Source organism: Carlito syrichta, unplaced genomic scaffold, assembly GCF_000164805.1.
Source record: "Carlito syrichta isolate Samal-C Ts95f unplaced genomic scaffold, Tarsius_syrichta-2.0.1 Scaffold304234, whole genome shotgun sequence".
Classification (NCBI taxonomy): Eukaryota; Metazoa; Chordata; class Mammalia; order Primates; family Tarsiidae; genus Carlito; species Carlito syrichta.
This window is the reverse complement of record NW_007248330.1, coordinates 303,826-317,797: the sequence shown is the minus strand read 5'-3', so window position 1 is coordinate 317,797 and position 13,972 is coordinate 303,826. Positions and strand designations below refer to the sequence as shown.

Sequence of the window (13,972 nt, the reverse complement as noted above, 5' to 3'; positions counted from 1 at the left end):
CAATATGAACATGCAAGATTGTACCTATGTTATGGTCACAACCATGCAGATATTACACATAAATAAATGTAAATGGAGGCTGGAAAGGAGCATAGAGAAGAGAAAAAGTTTGTGTTAGGGTTGGGGTAGTAGCTCAGTTTTTAAGAAATTTATTTGTTGTTGTTAAAGATTATGCTTACACGCCTAAACATACATTCTCAAATACCTTGCAAGAGTACCTTACTATCACAGCATGTGTGACATTTGGCACGTGGGTAAGTTTGTTCCAAAAATAGAGTAATAGAAAACCAGAAAGCACCGGAAACCCAAAGGTGTGATCATTTAAGTAGTGAAGAAACTGAAACCAAGACTTTCATTCTTGAACCATTTTACTACAAAATACTACACTTTGATGCTTCTTTCAGATCTTTGCTGTCATCTCTCAACATTCTTGAAATTGCTTTGTTTCCAGGTTCAATTTCAGAAGCTTCAACAACTGCGCCTTACACAGTACCATGGAGGATCCTTACCCAACGTGAGCCAGCTGCGGAGCAGTGCATCAGAGTTTCAGGTACCTCCACATATGTACGTTCTTGAAGCTGAAAGGAGTGTGGAAAGACAGGCGAAGATTATCCTTGAAAAGATTAGATCTTAAGGATAGCCTGGACCTACGTACAGTTGAGTCTTCTGGGAAGTCCATCAGTACTCTCTCTTATAGTTTCTACAGCACACAGTAGTGTTATCCCAAATGACCTAAGGCAGCATTGTCCAGTAGAAATATAACACAAGCCACATACATATTTTAAATTTGTCTAGTAGCCACATTAAAGAAAAAGAAACAAGTGAAATTAATTTTAATATTATATAATTAGTCATCCTAGTATATCTAAAATATGATTTTTTTCAACATGTAATCAATATAAAAGCATTAATGAGATATTCACATAGTTTTTTTGGTACTACGTCTTTGAGATCTGTTATGTATTTTATACTTAAAGCATGTCTCAATTTGGACTAGCCACATTTCCCTAGCTTCATGTGGCTAGTGGCTACCACCTTGGACAGCACATGTCTGAGGCATAAATGAAGTGGTCTATATTGCATTTTAGATGAGTGCAGTGTTATAGGGTACTTTAATCACTTATATCAGTGAAGAGCTTTGTTCAGAACATTGTGGAACTGGTGTTTCAGACAATGGTATGTGGTACTGTTGTTAAGATCCAAGTTAGACTACTTAGATATTCTAGTCTCTGAAACATTAGGAGCCTGGCATTCTAATTACCGATTTAATATTTGGTCTTAAGATTGAGATGCAAACTTTAAGATGAAGCGCAACTTGATTCATTTGATGCCTCTCCTTTTTAAAAACATTGTCTTATTTCTGTGTCAGAGAAACTGGATTCACTTTTTTGATGATATCACTTAAGGCAAATGTATTATTTAGACTGGGACTTCCATTTGAGAATGCTTATAGGAACTCTAAATATAATGTTGATTAGAAAAAATATAACAAACATATTCATAGCCTATTACATTAGAATCTTATACTTAATATGACAATGGCATGTCTACCATAATACTGCCTATATTAAAGATCTGCCTTTACGGATTGAACTATCTTATATATTAACCCAATGGATTATTCAGTATCCGAATAAAGTAGGTCTCTGCTTTATACTGGATTTCATACTTCAGAAACTGTAGAGCATTGTCAAGGTTTGCTGTGTTTGAGATCCCAATTGTGTGGCACTGTTACCAACTTTATAGAAATACAGAATTTACATTGATGTCCCCCTCCCATTGCATTGGGGAATGGGCTAAAATGATCATCATTGGCCTTCCCAGGACTCTTTTCTTACTAGAAACACTCACAAACTTACAGAAAAGTTGTAAGTGTAATATAGCTAACTTTTTTGGTCTCTTGAGAGTAAGTTTCTGACATGATGACCTATGAGCCCCAAATATTTCACTGTGTATTTGCTACAAGCAAGAAAACTATTCTATATAACCAAAATATGGCCATCAAAACCAGAAAATTAACAATGATATATGATTACTATCAGATCCTCAGACTTCATTTAGGTTTTGCCAAATGTCTCATTACTATTCTCTGTAGCAAAGGATTCAGTTCAGAATCACATATATGTAGTTATTGTCTGTAGTCTCCTTCAGTTTAGAACAGTTTTCAATCTTATTTTTGACATTAAAAAAGTGCTCTGGGCCAAGTGCGGTAGCTCACTCCTGTAATCCCAGTGCTTTGGGCAGTCGAGGTAGGAGAATCTCTGAGTCTGTTGACCTCCCCCCCAAAAAAAGAAAAAGAAAAAGAAAAGACCTGTCTGGGGAACATAGCAAGACCCTTGTCTATACACATGCATGTGCGTGCACGCACACACACACACACACCACACAATATTAGCCAGATGTGGCACACACCTGTAGTTCTGTCTACTCAGGAGGCTGAGGTAGGAGGATTGTTTGAGCCTAGGAGGCAGAGACTTGCAGTAAGCCATGATTACACCGCTCTACTCTTGCTCTGGATGACAGAGCAAGAATCCGTCTCAAAAAAAAAAAGTTTTTTGACTTTTATGGCTTTGTGACTTTTGAAGATTATAGGCTACTTATTTTGTAGAAATAATCCCTCAGTTGGGGTTTGCCTGACATATCTTTGTGATTCGATTCAGATTATGCATTGTTGGCAGGAATAACACGGAGGTGATGCTGTTATTGTGTCACATTAGGCCCATGATTTTGATTTGTCCTTTTATTTATTTATTTTGAGTTGGAGTCTCACTCTGTTGCCCAGGCTAGAGTGCAGCGGCATGCTCACGGCCACTGCAGTCTTGACCTGCTGGGCTCCAGCGATCCTTCCATCTCAGCCTTTCAAGTAACTGGAACTACAGGTGTGTGCTACCATATCCAGCTTATTTTTTTATTTATTGTAGAGATGTGGTCTCGCCAAGTTGCCGGGGCTGGTCTCGAACCCCCTGGCTCAGACAGTCCACTCACCTTAGCCTCCCAAAGTGCTGGGATTACAGGCTGAGCCACCAAGCCCGGCCTGATTTGTCCTTTTAATGATGATGTTCTGTTTGATCAATTAAGGCGGTGTCTGTCAGTTTTCTCCACTCTAAAGTTACTCTCTCTCTTCTGTAATGAATAAACATTTTGTGAGGAGATGCTTCATCCTGATCCTCATTCAACTTTCAGTCTATACATTTACTTATTTATCTCTCTGTATTTGGTTTTATGGTATCCTATTTATGTGTTATAATCTATAACCATTATTTTTATTTTGATACTCATATTATCCCTGACTAGGCTGGTAGGAACCTCCTTCCAAACTGAGAAACATTTATGAAAAACTGAGAAACTCAGAGAATCCCAGAGCACAGGTTTTTTTTTAAGTACACTTTTTTTGAGGTATAATTTACGTACAGTACAATTTACCTTTCTTGGATATACAGCCCTGTATGATATAATCACCACCACAATCAGGTGTAGAACATTTCCATTACCGCAAAAAGTTCCCTTGTGTCTGTTTGTAATCAATCCCCACTCCTACCTTCAGCCTCTGGAAACCACTGATCTGTATTTTTGCCTTTTCCAGCTTGTCCTATAAATGGAATCAGAAGTGTGTAGTCTTTTGAGTTCTTTCAGTTAGCATATTGCATTTGAGGTTTATCTGAGCTGTTGTGTGTATTAATTTTCTAGGGCTGCTGTAACAAAGTACTACAAACTTGGTAGCATAAGACAATAGAAATTAATTTTCTTGCAGTTCTGAGTCCAGAAATTTGAAATCAAGGTGTTAGCAGTGCCATGCTGTCTCTGGACGCTCTGGGGAGAATCCTTCCTTGCCTCTCCTAGCTTCACTGGGGTGCTGGTAATCCTTAACTTGTAGCCCTGTTGCTCTACTGGCTGTCTGTCATCGCAGGACCTTCTTCCCAGTTTGTATATCTGTGTCCAAATCGCCTCCTTCCTTCTCTTATAAAGATACCAGTTAGGGATTTGAGGCCTACCCTAATCCAGTATAACCTCATCTTGATTTGATTACATGTGCAAAGAATCTATTTTCTTTCTTTCTTTCTTTCTTTTTTTTTTTTTTGAGTTGGAGTCTCACTCTGTCACCCAGACTGTCGACCTGCTGGGCTCCGGCAATCCTTCCGCCTCAGCCTTCCAAATAGCTGGAACTACAGGTGTGTGCTACCACACCCTGCTAATTTTTTTGATGTATTGTAGAGCTGAGGTCTCGCCAAGTTGCCCAGGCGGGTCTCGAACCCGCGGGCTCAAGCAATCCACTCACCTCAGCCTCCCAAAGCACGGGATTACAGGCTGAGCCACTAAGCACGGCTTCTATTTTCAAATAAGGTCACATTCACAGGTTCTTGGGGTTAGGATTTGAACATATTTTTTGGGAGAGACTAGTTTAACACACTACATTGCATCGATCAGTAGTTCATTTCTCTTTTTTGCTGAGGAGCGTGCCATTGTATGGACATATATAATGTGTTTATTCATTCATCAGTTGATAGGCATTTGGGTTCCACCTTTTGGCAATTATGATTAAAGATGCTATAAACAGTCACGTACAATTTTTGTATAAATACCTGGTAGTAGAATTGTTGGATCATATGGTAAGTATATATTTGACTTTGTAAGAAACTGACTGGGTGGCTGTTGTGGTGGCTCACACCTGTAATCCCAGTACTTTGGGAGGCCGAGGTGGGAGGATCACTTGATGCCAGGAGTTCGAGACCAGCCTGGGAAACATAGAAAGACCTCGTCTGTATAAAAATTCAGAAAAATTGACCAGGCTTGGTGGCTCAGCCTGTAATCCCAGCAGTTTGGGAGGCCAAGGTGAGTGGATTGCCTGAGCCCACGGGTTTGAGACCAGCCTGGGCAACTTGATGAGACCTCGTCTCTACAATAAAAAATGAAAAATTAGCCAAACATGGTAGCGCATGCCTGTAGTTCCGGCTACTTGGAAGGCCGAGGTGAAAGGATTGCCAGGGCCCAGCAGGTCAATGCTGGGGTGTCCATGAGCATGCCATGGCACTCCAGCCTGGATGACAGAGTAAGACTCCAACTTAAAAAAAAAAGTTCAGAAAAATTAGCTGGACTTGGTAGTGCATGCCTCAGGAAACTGAGGCAGGAGAATCGCCTCAGTCCAGGAAGTCAAGGCTGCAGTGAGCCATAATTGTGCCACTGCACTCCTCTCTGGACAACAGAGTGAGACACTGACTCAAAAAAAAAAGAAAAAAAAAGAAATTGGCCATAAGTAGTGACTCATGCCTGTAATCCCAGCTCCTAGCACTTTGGGAGGCCGAGGTGGGTGGATTGCTTGAACCCAGGAGTCTGAGACTAACGTGAGCAACAGAGAGACCTTGTCTTTATTTAAAAAATAAATAAATAAATCAGCTAGGTTTTGCTGTACACACATGTAGTCCCAGCTACTTGAGAGGATCACCAGAGCAGAAGTTTGAGGATACAGTAAGCTGTGATTGTGCTACTGCACTCTAGCCTGGGTGATAGAGCAAGACCCCAACTCGGGATGGGGGTGGGGCGGCATAAATTGCCAAGCTATTTTCCAAAATGGTTATTCGGTTTCACATTCTCACCAGCAGTGTATGAGTTTCCAGGAACACTGTATCTTCTGCAGCACTTGATTGCAATTTTAAAAAACAAAATTATGGTAAAAAAAATGTCACATAAAATGCATCATCGTAACCATTTTTTAAGTAGTTTCTTAGTATCTTCTAAAACCATTGTTAAGTGTATAGTTCAGTGGCATTAAGTACATTCATATTGTTGTGCAACCAGTCTCTGGGGTATTTTCATTTTACAAAACTGAAACTCTGTACCCACTAAACAAGACTTCTCCATCTCCCTCTGTCCTCAGCCTCTGGCAACCATCATTCTTCTTTCTGTCTTTATGAATTTGACTATTCTCGGTGCCTCATGTAAGTGAAATCATATGCTATTTGTCTTCTTGTGACTAGATTGTTTCACTTAGCCCAGTGACCTCAAGGTTCATCCATGTTATAACGTGTGACAAGATTTCTTTCCTTTTAAAGACTGACTCATATTCCACTGTATGTAAATACCACATTTTGTTTGTCTGTTCATCCATTGATGACTGCTTGGGTTGCTTCTACCTCTTGGCTGTTGTATATAATGCTGCTATGAGCCTGAGTGTACAAATATCTCTTTGAGGCTCTGCTTTCAGTTCTTTTGGATGTATACTCAGAAGTGGGATTCCTGGGTCATATGGAAATTCTGTTTTTAGATTTTTAAGGAGCTGCCATACTATTTTCTATAGCAGATACATCATTTTACATTCTTACCCACAGTACACAAGGATTCCATTCTCTCCACATTTTTGCCAACACTTTTTTTTTTCACCATTTTAATGGGTGTGAATTGATGTATTTCAGTTTACATGTTTTTGGTCATTATACTGCATGTGTAGTATATCTCATTCTGGTTTTAATATGCATTTTCCTAATGACTAATTATGATGAACACTTTTGTAGGCTAACTTGCCATTATATTTTCTTTGAGGAAATGTCTGTTCAAGTCTTTTGTCCAGGTTTTAAATTGAGTTGTTAATATTCTTATTGAGTTGTGACAGTTCTTTATATATTTTGGATGCCAATTTTTTTTTTTTTTTTGAGTTGTGTTTTTAGTGTCACCCAGGCTCAAGTGCAGTGGTATGATCATAGCTCACCACAGCCTCCTGGGTTCAAGTGATCCTTCCACCTCAGCTTCTTGAGTAGCTAGGACTACAGGCACGCACCCCTACACCTAGCTAATTTTTAAAAAATTTTTTTGTAGAGACAAGTTCTCACTATATTTCGCAGGCTGGTCTCAAACTCCTGGGCTCGAGCAGTCCTCCCTCCTCAACACACAAAGTGTTGGATTATGGGCGTAAGCCACTGTACCCAGACTGGATATCAATTCTTTATCAGATTATTTTACAGAAAATATTTCACAAATATTTTATCCTAGTCTGTGGCTTGTTTTTTCATTTTCTTTTCTTTTTCTGAGTTGGAGTATCACTCTCACCCAGACTGGAGTGCAGTGGCACGCTCCCGGCCACCGCAGCTTCAGCCTGCTGTGCTCCAGTGATCCTTCTGCCTCAGCCTTCCAAGTAGCTGGAACTACAGGCGCATGCTACCATACCCAGCTAACTTTTTTTTTTTTTTGCTTTATTGTAGAGATGAGGTCTCGCCAAGTTGCCTAGGCGGGTCTCGAACCTGTGGGCTCAGGCAATTCACTCACTTCGGCCTCCCAAAGTGCGGGATTACAGGCTGAGCCACTGAGTTTTCATTTTCTTAACAAAGTCTTGAATCACAAAAGTTTTACATTTTGATGAAGTTTGGTTTATCAATTTTGTTCTTTTATAATTTTTGCTTTTTCTGTCTTATCTAAGAATTCTTGCTTAACTCAAGCTCATAAAGACTTTTTTTCCAGCCAGGCATGGTAGCTCATACCTGTAAAACCAGCACTTTGGGAGGTGGAGGCTGGAGGATTGCCTGAGCCTAGGGATTCAAGACCTGCCTCAGCGACTTGGCGAGACCTCATCTCTACAATCAACTAAAAAAAAAAGATTAGCCAGGTGTGGTGGTGCATCCCTGTGGTTCCAGTTACTTGGAAGGCTGAGGTGGAAGGATTGCCTGAATCCAACAGGTTGAGGTTGTGGTAGCCATGACTGTGCTACTACACTCCAGCCTGGGCAACAGAGCGAGAGTCTGACTCAAAAAAACCTGACGATTTTTTCCTATGTGTTCTTCTATTAGTCTTAAAGTTTTAAGCTTTACACTTAGAAGTAATTACAGGTTAATTTTTTCATGTGGTGCAAAGTACCAGAGTGAATTTGAGGCCTACTCTTTTTGCATAGGGACTTTGAATTGTTTCAGCACCATTTGATGAAGACTTTCTTTTCCCTATTGAAATGCCTTGGCACCTTTGTTGAAAATCAGTTGACCATATATGTATGGGTCTATTTCTGGATTCTTATCTACTGTTTCATTGATCTCTTTGTCACTTGCTAATACCACACTGTTTTGATTACTGTACCTTGGAATCAGGCAGTGAGTCCTCTAATTTTGTTCTTTTTAAAAGTTGTTTTGCTTATCTATAAAATTTTAGAAGTAGCTTGTTGATCTCTTCAAAAAAGCCTGCTGGGATTTTAAATGGGGTTGCATTGGGTCTGTAGCTAGGAGGGGACAATTGATGTCTTTATAATACAGTCTTTCCATCCATGAACATGTTACAGAAGCACAGATTTTAATTCAACTTAAGTTGCCTATAATCATTGTTTATATATAATCCTTGGCAGGGCTCGGTGGCTCAGCCTGTAATCCCAGCACTTTGGGAGGCCAAGGTGAGTGGATTGCCTGAGCCTGCGGGTTTGAGACCCACCTGGGCAACTTGGTGAGACTTCATCTCTACAATAAATTTAAAAAATTAGCCAGGCGTGGTAGCACATGCTTGTAGTTCCGGCTACTTGGAAGACTGAGGCAGAAGGATCGCCGGAGCCCAGCAGGTTGACTCCTTTTATGTTTATAGATCAGTTTGGAATTTACAAAATGCTTTTTTTGGTGGGGGAGTCTGGGTATCACTCTGTCACCCAGGCTGGAGTGCAGTGGCACTACCATGGCTTACCACCACCTCGACCTCTTGGGCTTAGTCGATCCTTCTGCCTCAGTCTCCCAAGTAGCTGGAACTACAAATATGCGCCACCATGCCTGGCTAGTTTTCTGATTTTTTTGTAGAGGTCTCACTATGTAGCTCAGGCTGGTCTCAAACTCCTAGGCTCAAGCAATCCTCCCACCCTGGCCTCCCAAAGTACTGTGATTACATGTGTGAGCTGCTGCACCTGGCTGACAAAATGCTTTCATAGCTTTTATTTTACTTGATCCTTAGTTCAGCATTGGCTGGTAAGTGTAGTACTATTTTAATATGTTTAAAGACCAGTTTTCTATCCTAATGGAGACTCTAAAAGCACATTTTTTTTCTCTAACCCAGTGGGCTCTTATACAAAGAACACAGACTTATCAGATAAGTAAACAAAAGCAAGCTTTTCAGGCTGCCTTCTGATAATCCTTAGCAAGGGGCAGGTCATCAGTCAAGGGGTGTCTAGGTTACAGCTCTCCTATCTCTAGGCAGGGCCTGGCACACGTACACTAAAGTCAGGGAGGAGGAAATGGACATTATCTTCTTCTCTGAGGGCTGGGACTGTCTCTTCTGGTTAGGCAAGTGATCACTGTTCCACTAGCATGTGCCAGCATGCCTAGCAGCTAGGGCACCTGTTGGCTGTGTGGCCTGTCAGGCAGCCGCAGAAAGAGGGACATGGGGTTTTTCTCCAGGTAGGGCCATCTAGGTTTATTAGCTTTTCCTAGTCTTCATATAACCCACCTAGTCCTTTCAAATTATATCACTAAAAACTAATTTCGTTTTTACTTCTCTACTACATTTTAACAAAATTGCATCATCATTTTTCCCCCTCTTCTTTGTGATGGTAATCATCATCTTATTTATAACTGAAGATTTGTAAGTTCTGACTAATTTAGAGAACAATCCGGTAGCCAAGGGAGAAAGTCCTTATTGCAAGGCAGTTTGCAAAGGTTGGAGGGCCAGGTCCAGCAAAGTGATTTTCCTATGGTCCACTACTACTACTAGTGAGTATAATAAGGCTCAGAATGTACAAAACAAGTATGTGAGAGAACCAGGACTTAAAAATCGAGTCTGATTTCTAGTTTAATTTCAGTGGCTCTCCTTTACTGTATTTCTTCTCAAATTTTCATATGATTCTTAAAAAAATAAAAAGATTAGCAAAAAACAGTTAAATTCAAACAAAAGGAAACATAACTAGCAGTATTAATCTCAAAATACTGCTACTAAGAAAAAGCCAACATTTATTATGTACTGTGTGCTAAATACTGTTTTGAGTTCTCTACATAGATTATTCGGTCTTCACAAAATCCCTTTGGGGCTGGTGCAGTATTAGGTAATCATCATAGATTTATTGTACTTTTATGTGCTGAAACAACATAGCAACACGTTGCAAAAAGCAAAAATTCTGTGAATAAGAATTATACAATAGCATAATTGCAAATTTTTAATTCACTGTGATGGCTGAGCCAGTATTTAAAATAAAGATAATGGAGACTGATACCATTAACAAGTTAGAATTACCACATACCAAAATGTATTCTCTATAATTTATCTCTAAAAAGGTAAGATACCTTTTTAGATATTCATAGATAAATTTAAAAAACAACATTCTTTCTGATTATAAATTTGACACTTGCTTATTACAGAAAGTAGGTAATATCTTTGTTTACATTTTGACTTTTCTTTCAATATTTTGCAGTGACTATAGTTTTGTTTTTTTTTTTTGAGTTGGAGTCTCACTTTGTCACCTAGGCTGGAGTGCAGTGGCACACTGACAGCCACTGCAGCCTCGACCTGCTGGGCTCAGGTGATCCTTCTGCCTCAGTCTCCCAAGTAGCTCTAACTACAGGCACGCGCCACCACACCTGGCTAATTTTTTGATTTATTGTAGAGATGAGGTCTCACCAAGTTGCCCAGGCTGGTCTCAAACCCCTAAGTTTAGGCAATCCTTTTACCTCCACCTCTCAAAGTACTAGGATTATAGGCATGAGCCACCACGCCGGGCTATAAATAGCGATTTTTTTTTTTTTTTTGAGTTGTTGTCTCACTCTGTTTCCCAAACTGGAGTGCAGTGGCACACTCCCGGCCACTGCAGCCTCAACCTGCTGGGCTCCAGCGATCCTTCCGCCTCAGCCTTCCAAGTAGCCAGAAATACAGGCACGCACTACCACGCCCGGCTAATTTTTTGTTTATTGTAGAGACAAGGTCTCACCAAACTGCCCGGGCTGGTCTCGAACCCGTGGGCTCAGGTAATCTACTCGCCTTGGCCTCCCAAAGTGCTGGGATTACAGGCTGAGCCACCAAGCCTGTCCTAAATAGCGATTTTGAACAAAATCAGCATCATACTGCATGTATAGTTTTGTATCTTCCTTTTTTTTCCTGTCATGAACATTTTCTCATATGGTTTTCAGAAACACTGTTTCTAGTGACTGCATGATATTCTATCGCATGGATATACCATAGTTTACTTAACTGTTCCCTTATTGTTGGACATTTAGGTTATATTTGTTCATGGTGTATATGTGTGTGTGTGTGTGTGTGTGTGTTTGCATAAACTGATCATAAACTAGGTCAAATAAATTCTTAATGAATAAAAAAAGAGAAATAGAATCTAAACATAATTGTAATCAGTAATTAAATTTTAATTTTAAAATCCTACCATTTGAAAAAAATTTTAAGTCCTTTAAAAAAACGACTAGGCTGGGAGAGTGACTCATTCCTGTAATCCCAGCACTTTGAGAGGCTGAGGCAAGAGGATTACCTGAACCAGGAGTTCAGGACCAGCTTAAGCAACATGGTGAGACCTCGTCTCTATGATTTAAAAAAAAAAAAAAATTAGCCATGTATGGTGACATGCACCTGTAATCCTAGCTACTTAGAAGGCTGAGGTGGAAAGATCACTTGAGCTCAGCAGATCGAGGCTCTGGTAGACATGATTGTGCCACTGTACTCCAGCCTGGGCAACAGAGTAAGACTGTTACTCAAAAAAAAAAAGAAAAAAGAAAAGAAACTATTAGATAAACTATCAATGGCCAGTTAGAATATACAAAGAAGAAAAAAAAAATCACATTTACAACAGCTTTAAAAATATATAATTATAAAAGCTTAAAATATATAATATTAAATTGTATATTATACAATATGTAAGATATATAATTTATATTATGTTGTGCAGTATACAATAATTGCATTATAATATACATTACTATATAAGAACTTATATAATATGTAAGTATAATATATATTATTCACATATAATGTGTACTAGAATTAAATACATTTAAATATATTAAATATTAAATACATTAAATATTATTATATTATATATAAATATATAAATAGGACTATATAAAATATTTGTTTTACTTAAGAAATTTATAAGAACTATTTGAAAAATTTATGAAACATGAAAGATAATAAAAAGCTAGAGGATTACCTTCACTTTGAAAATCTGATGAAAACTATGGATCCTTTCTGAGGGAAATATATATACAAGTATTCATGCTGTCATTTACTTCTTTTCTTTTTTTTTGGTTGGAGTCTCATTCTGTTGTCCAGGCTGGAGGTCAGTGGCACACTCCTGGCTACTGCATCCTTGACCTGCTGGATTCAGGCGATCCTTCCACCTCAACCTTCCAGGTAGCTGGAACTATGAGCACGCACCACCATGCCTGGATAATTTTTTGACTTATTGTAGAGATGAAGTGTCACCAAGTTGCCCAGGCTGGTTTCGAAACCATGGGCTCAGGCAATCCTCTCACCTCGGCCTCCCAAAGTGCTAGGATTATAGGCATGAGCCACCATGCCTCATTTACTTCTTTTAAGAACACTTTTTTTAGGAAAAATTTCAAACATATTGCACTTATTTTTGCTTATATTGATTTTGTGTGAAGAACTCTTGGCCTAGGATGACTTACATGTATGTTTGTATTAAATATTAAGCAATCATTTCCCTTATCTTCCTATATAGCTGGTTGTTTGAATCTATAAAGTGTACCTGAAGGAAGATTATTTTAGTAACTTGGCATAAGGTTAGACAGGCAGAAAAGCTATTATTTGAAATACAGGTGCTTTTCCCATAGCTCCTTTAATCCTCAAGCAACCTTTTAGCAGCCTTTTGTCCTCACGTAGAAAATACAGTCCTTTATACATATTTCCATGTCAGATCTTGAGACCTGCTTTTTCTGCATTTCAAATTAATATAAGTAGCAGCAGGTATCTAGAACACATTTGCTTTCCACCGACGCCCATCTCTCAGAGCTCCTATCCTCTTCACTGAGGGCCCAAGACTGGGCAGAGGGGCGCGGAAACCCATGTGGTGGGAGGGGCGAGCTCTGCCTACCCCATAGGCCAGGGAACACTCCAAACGCCATGAAGCTGACTTCCAAGGGCAAAGCTTATGGAGTGAAACAATAAATGATATCCGAATATTGCAGATTGTATGGGGCAGAACAGTTCAGCGAACAAAGCACCCCTGCTTCCTGTACTTCATTTTTCTGAAAGGAAGCCATGTGGCTTCTTGATGCCATCTGGACAGTTGGAGTCAAATGACTAGACCCCTCCCACTGAGTCTCCTTAGGGAGGTCACAGAACTCTCTGAATTCACCTATGAATGAATGATGGGGACAATTACTTGAGTTGTTCCTAAGGATCTAATGAATGCAGAATAAACGTGGGTCTTGGGAAACTGTGAAGTACTGAGCAAAAGTCAGTCATGTGGTGACACAAATAGTGCTTAGGGACACTTTGGAAGTAGGAAGTTTGTATTCATCACTTTCTACCTCCTTTGTTCTGTGCTGTTCTTAATCTGCCCCCCACTATCTGTGCTGTTCAATGTGTTAGTCACTAGACATATGTGACTATTTAGTGTAAATTGATTAAGATTAAATGCAAGGAAAATTCAGTCTCTCAGTTGCACAAGCTGCTCAGTAGCCAGTTGTGGCTAGTGGCCACTGAATTGGACAGTGCCTCTCCAGACGATGGACATTCTCATGCTATACTTTAGCTTCCAGTTTCAGCAATAGATTAAGTCCTTATCCTCTCCTAAAAGCCATGCTTTAAGGTAGTCTTTCCCTCCCTTCTCGTCTTCATCAGCCAACCAGAGTTCTGTGTCTTGGCTGAAGTGCTTATTTGATTGATAAGAAAAACATTCTGTTTGAGACCCGCCTGGCAACTTGGCGAGACCTCATCTCTACAATAAATCAAAAAAATCAGCCGGGCGTGGTAGCGCGCGCCTGTAGTTCCAGCTACTTGGAAGGTTGAGGCGGAAGGATTGCCGGAGCCCAGCAGGTCGAGGCTTTGGTGGCCAGGAGCAGCCACT

The 13,972-nt window shown here is 39.8% G+C and overlaps 1 protein-coding gene across 1 annotated transcript in view; it reads left to right on the top strand.

Annotated features, from left to right (window-relative positions):
• Positions 1-450: 450 nt before the first annotated feature.
• The window catches only part of CRTC3 (CREB regulated transcription coactivator 3), a 99,436-nt gene continuing 85,914 nt past the window's right edge, over positions 451-13,972 (top strand). The window contains exon 1 of the mRNA XM_008059518.2: positions 451-550. The gene's annotated coding sequence lies outside the window, so the exon portion shown is untranslated. The remainder of the gene's footprint in view (positions 551-13,972) is intronic.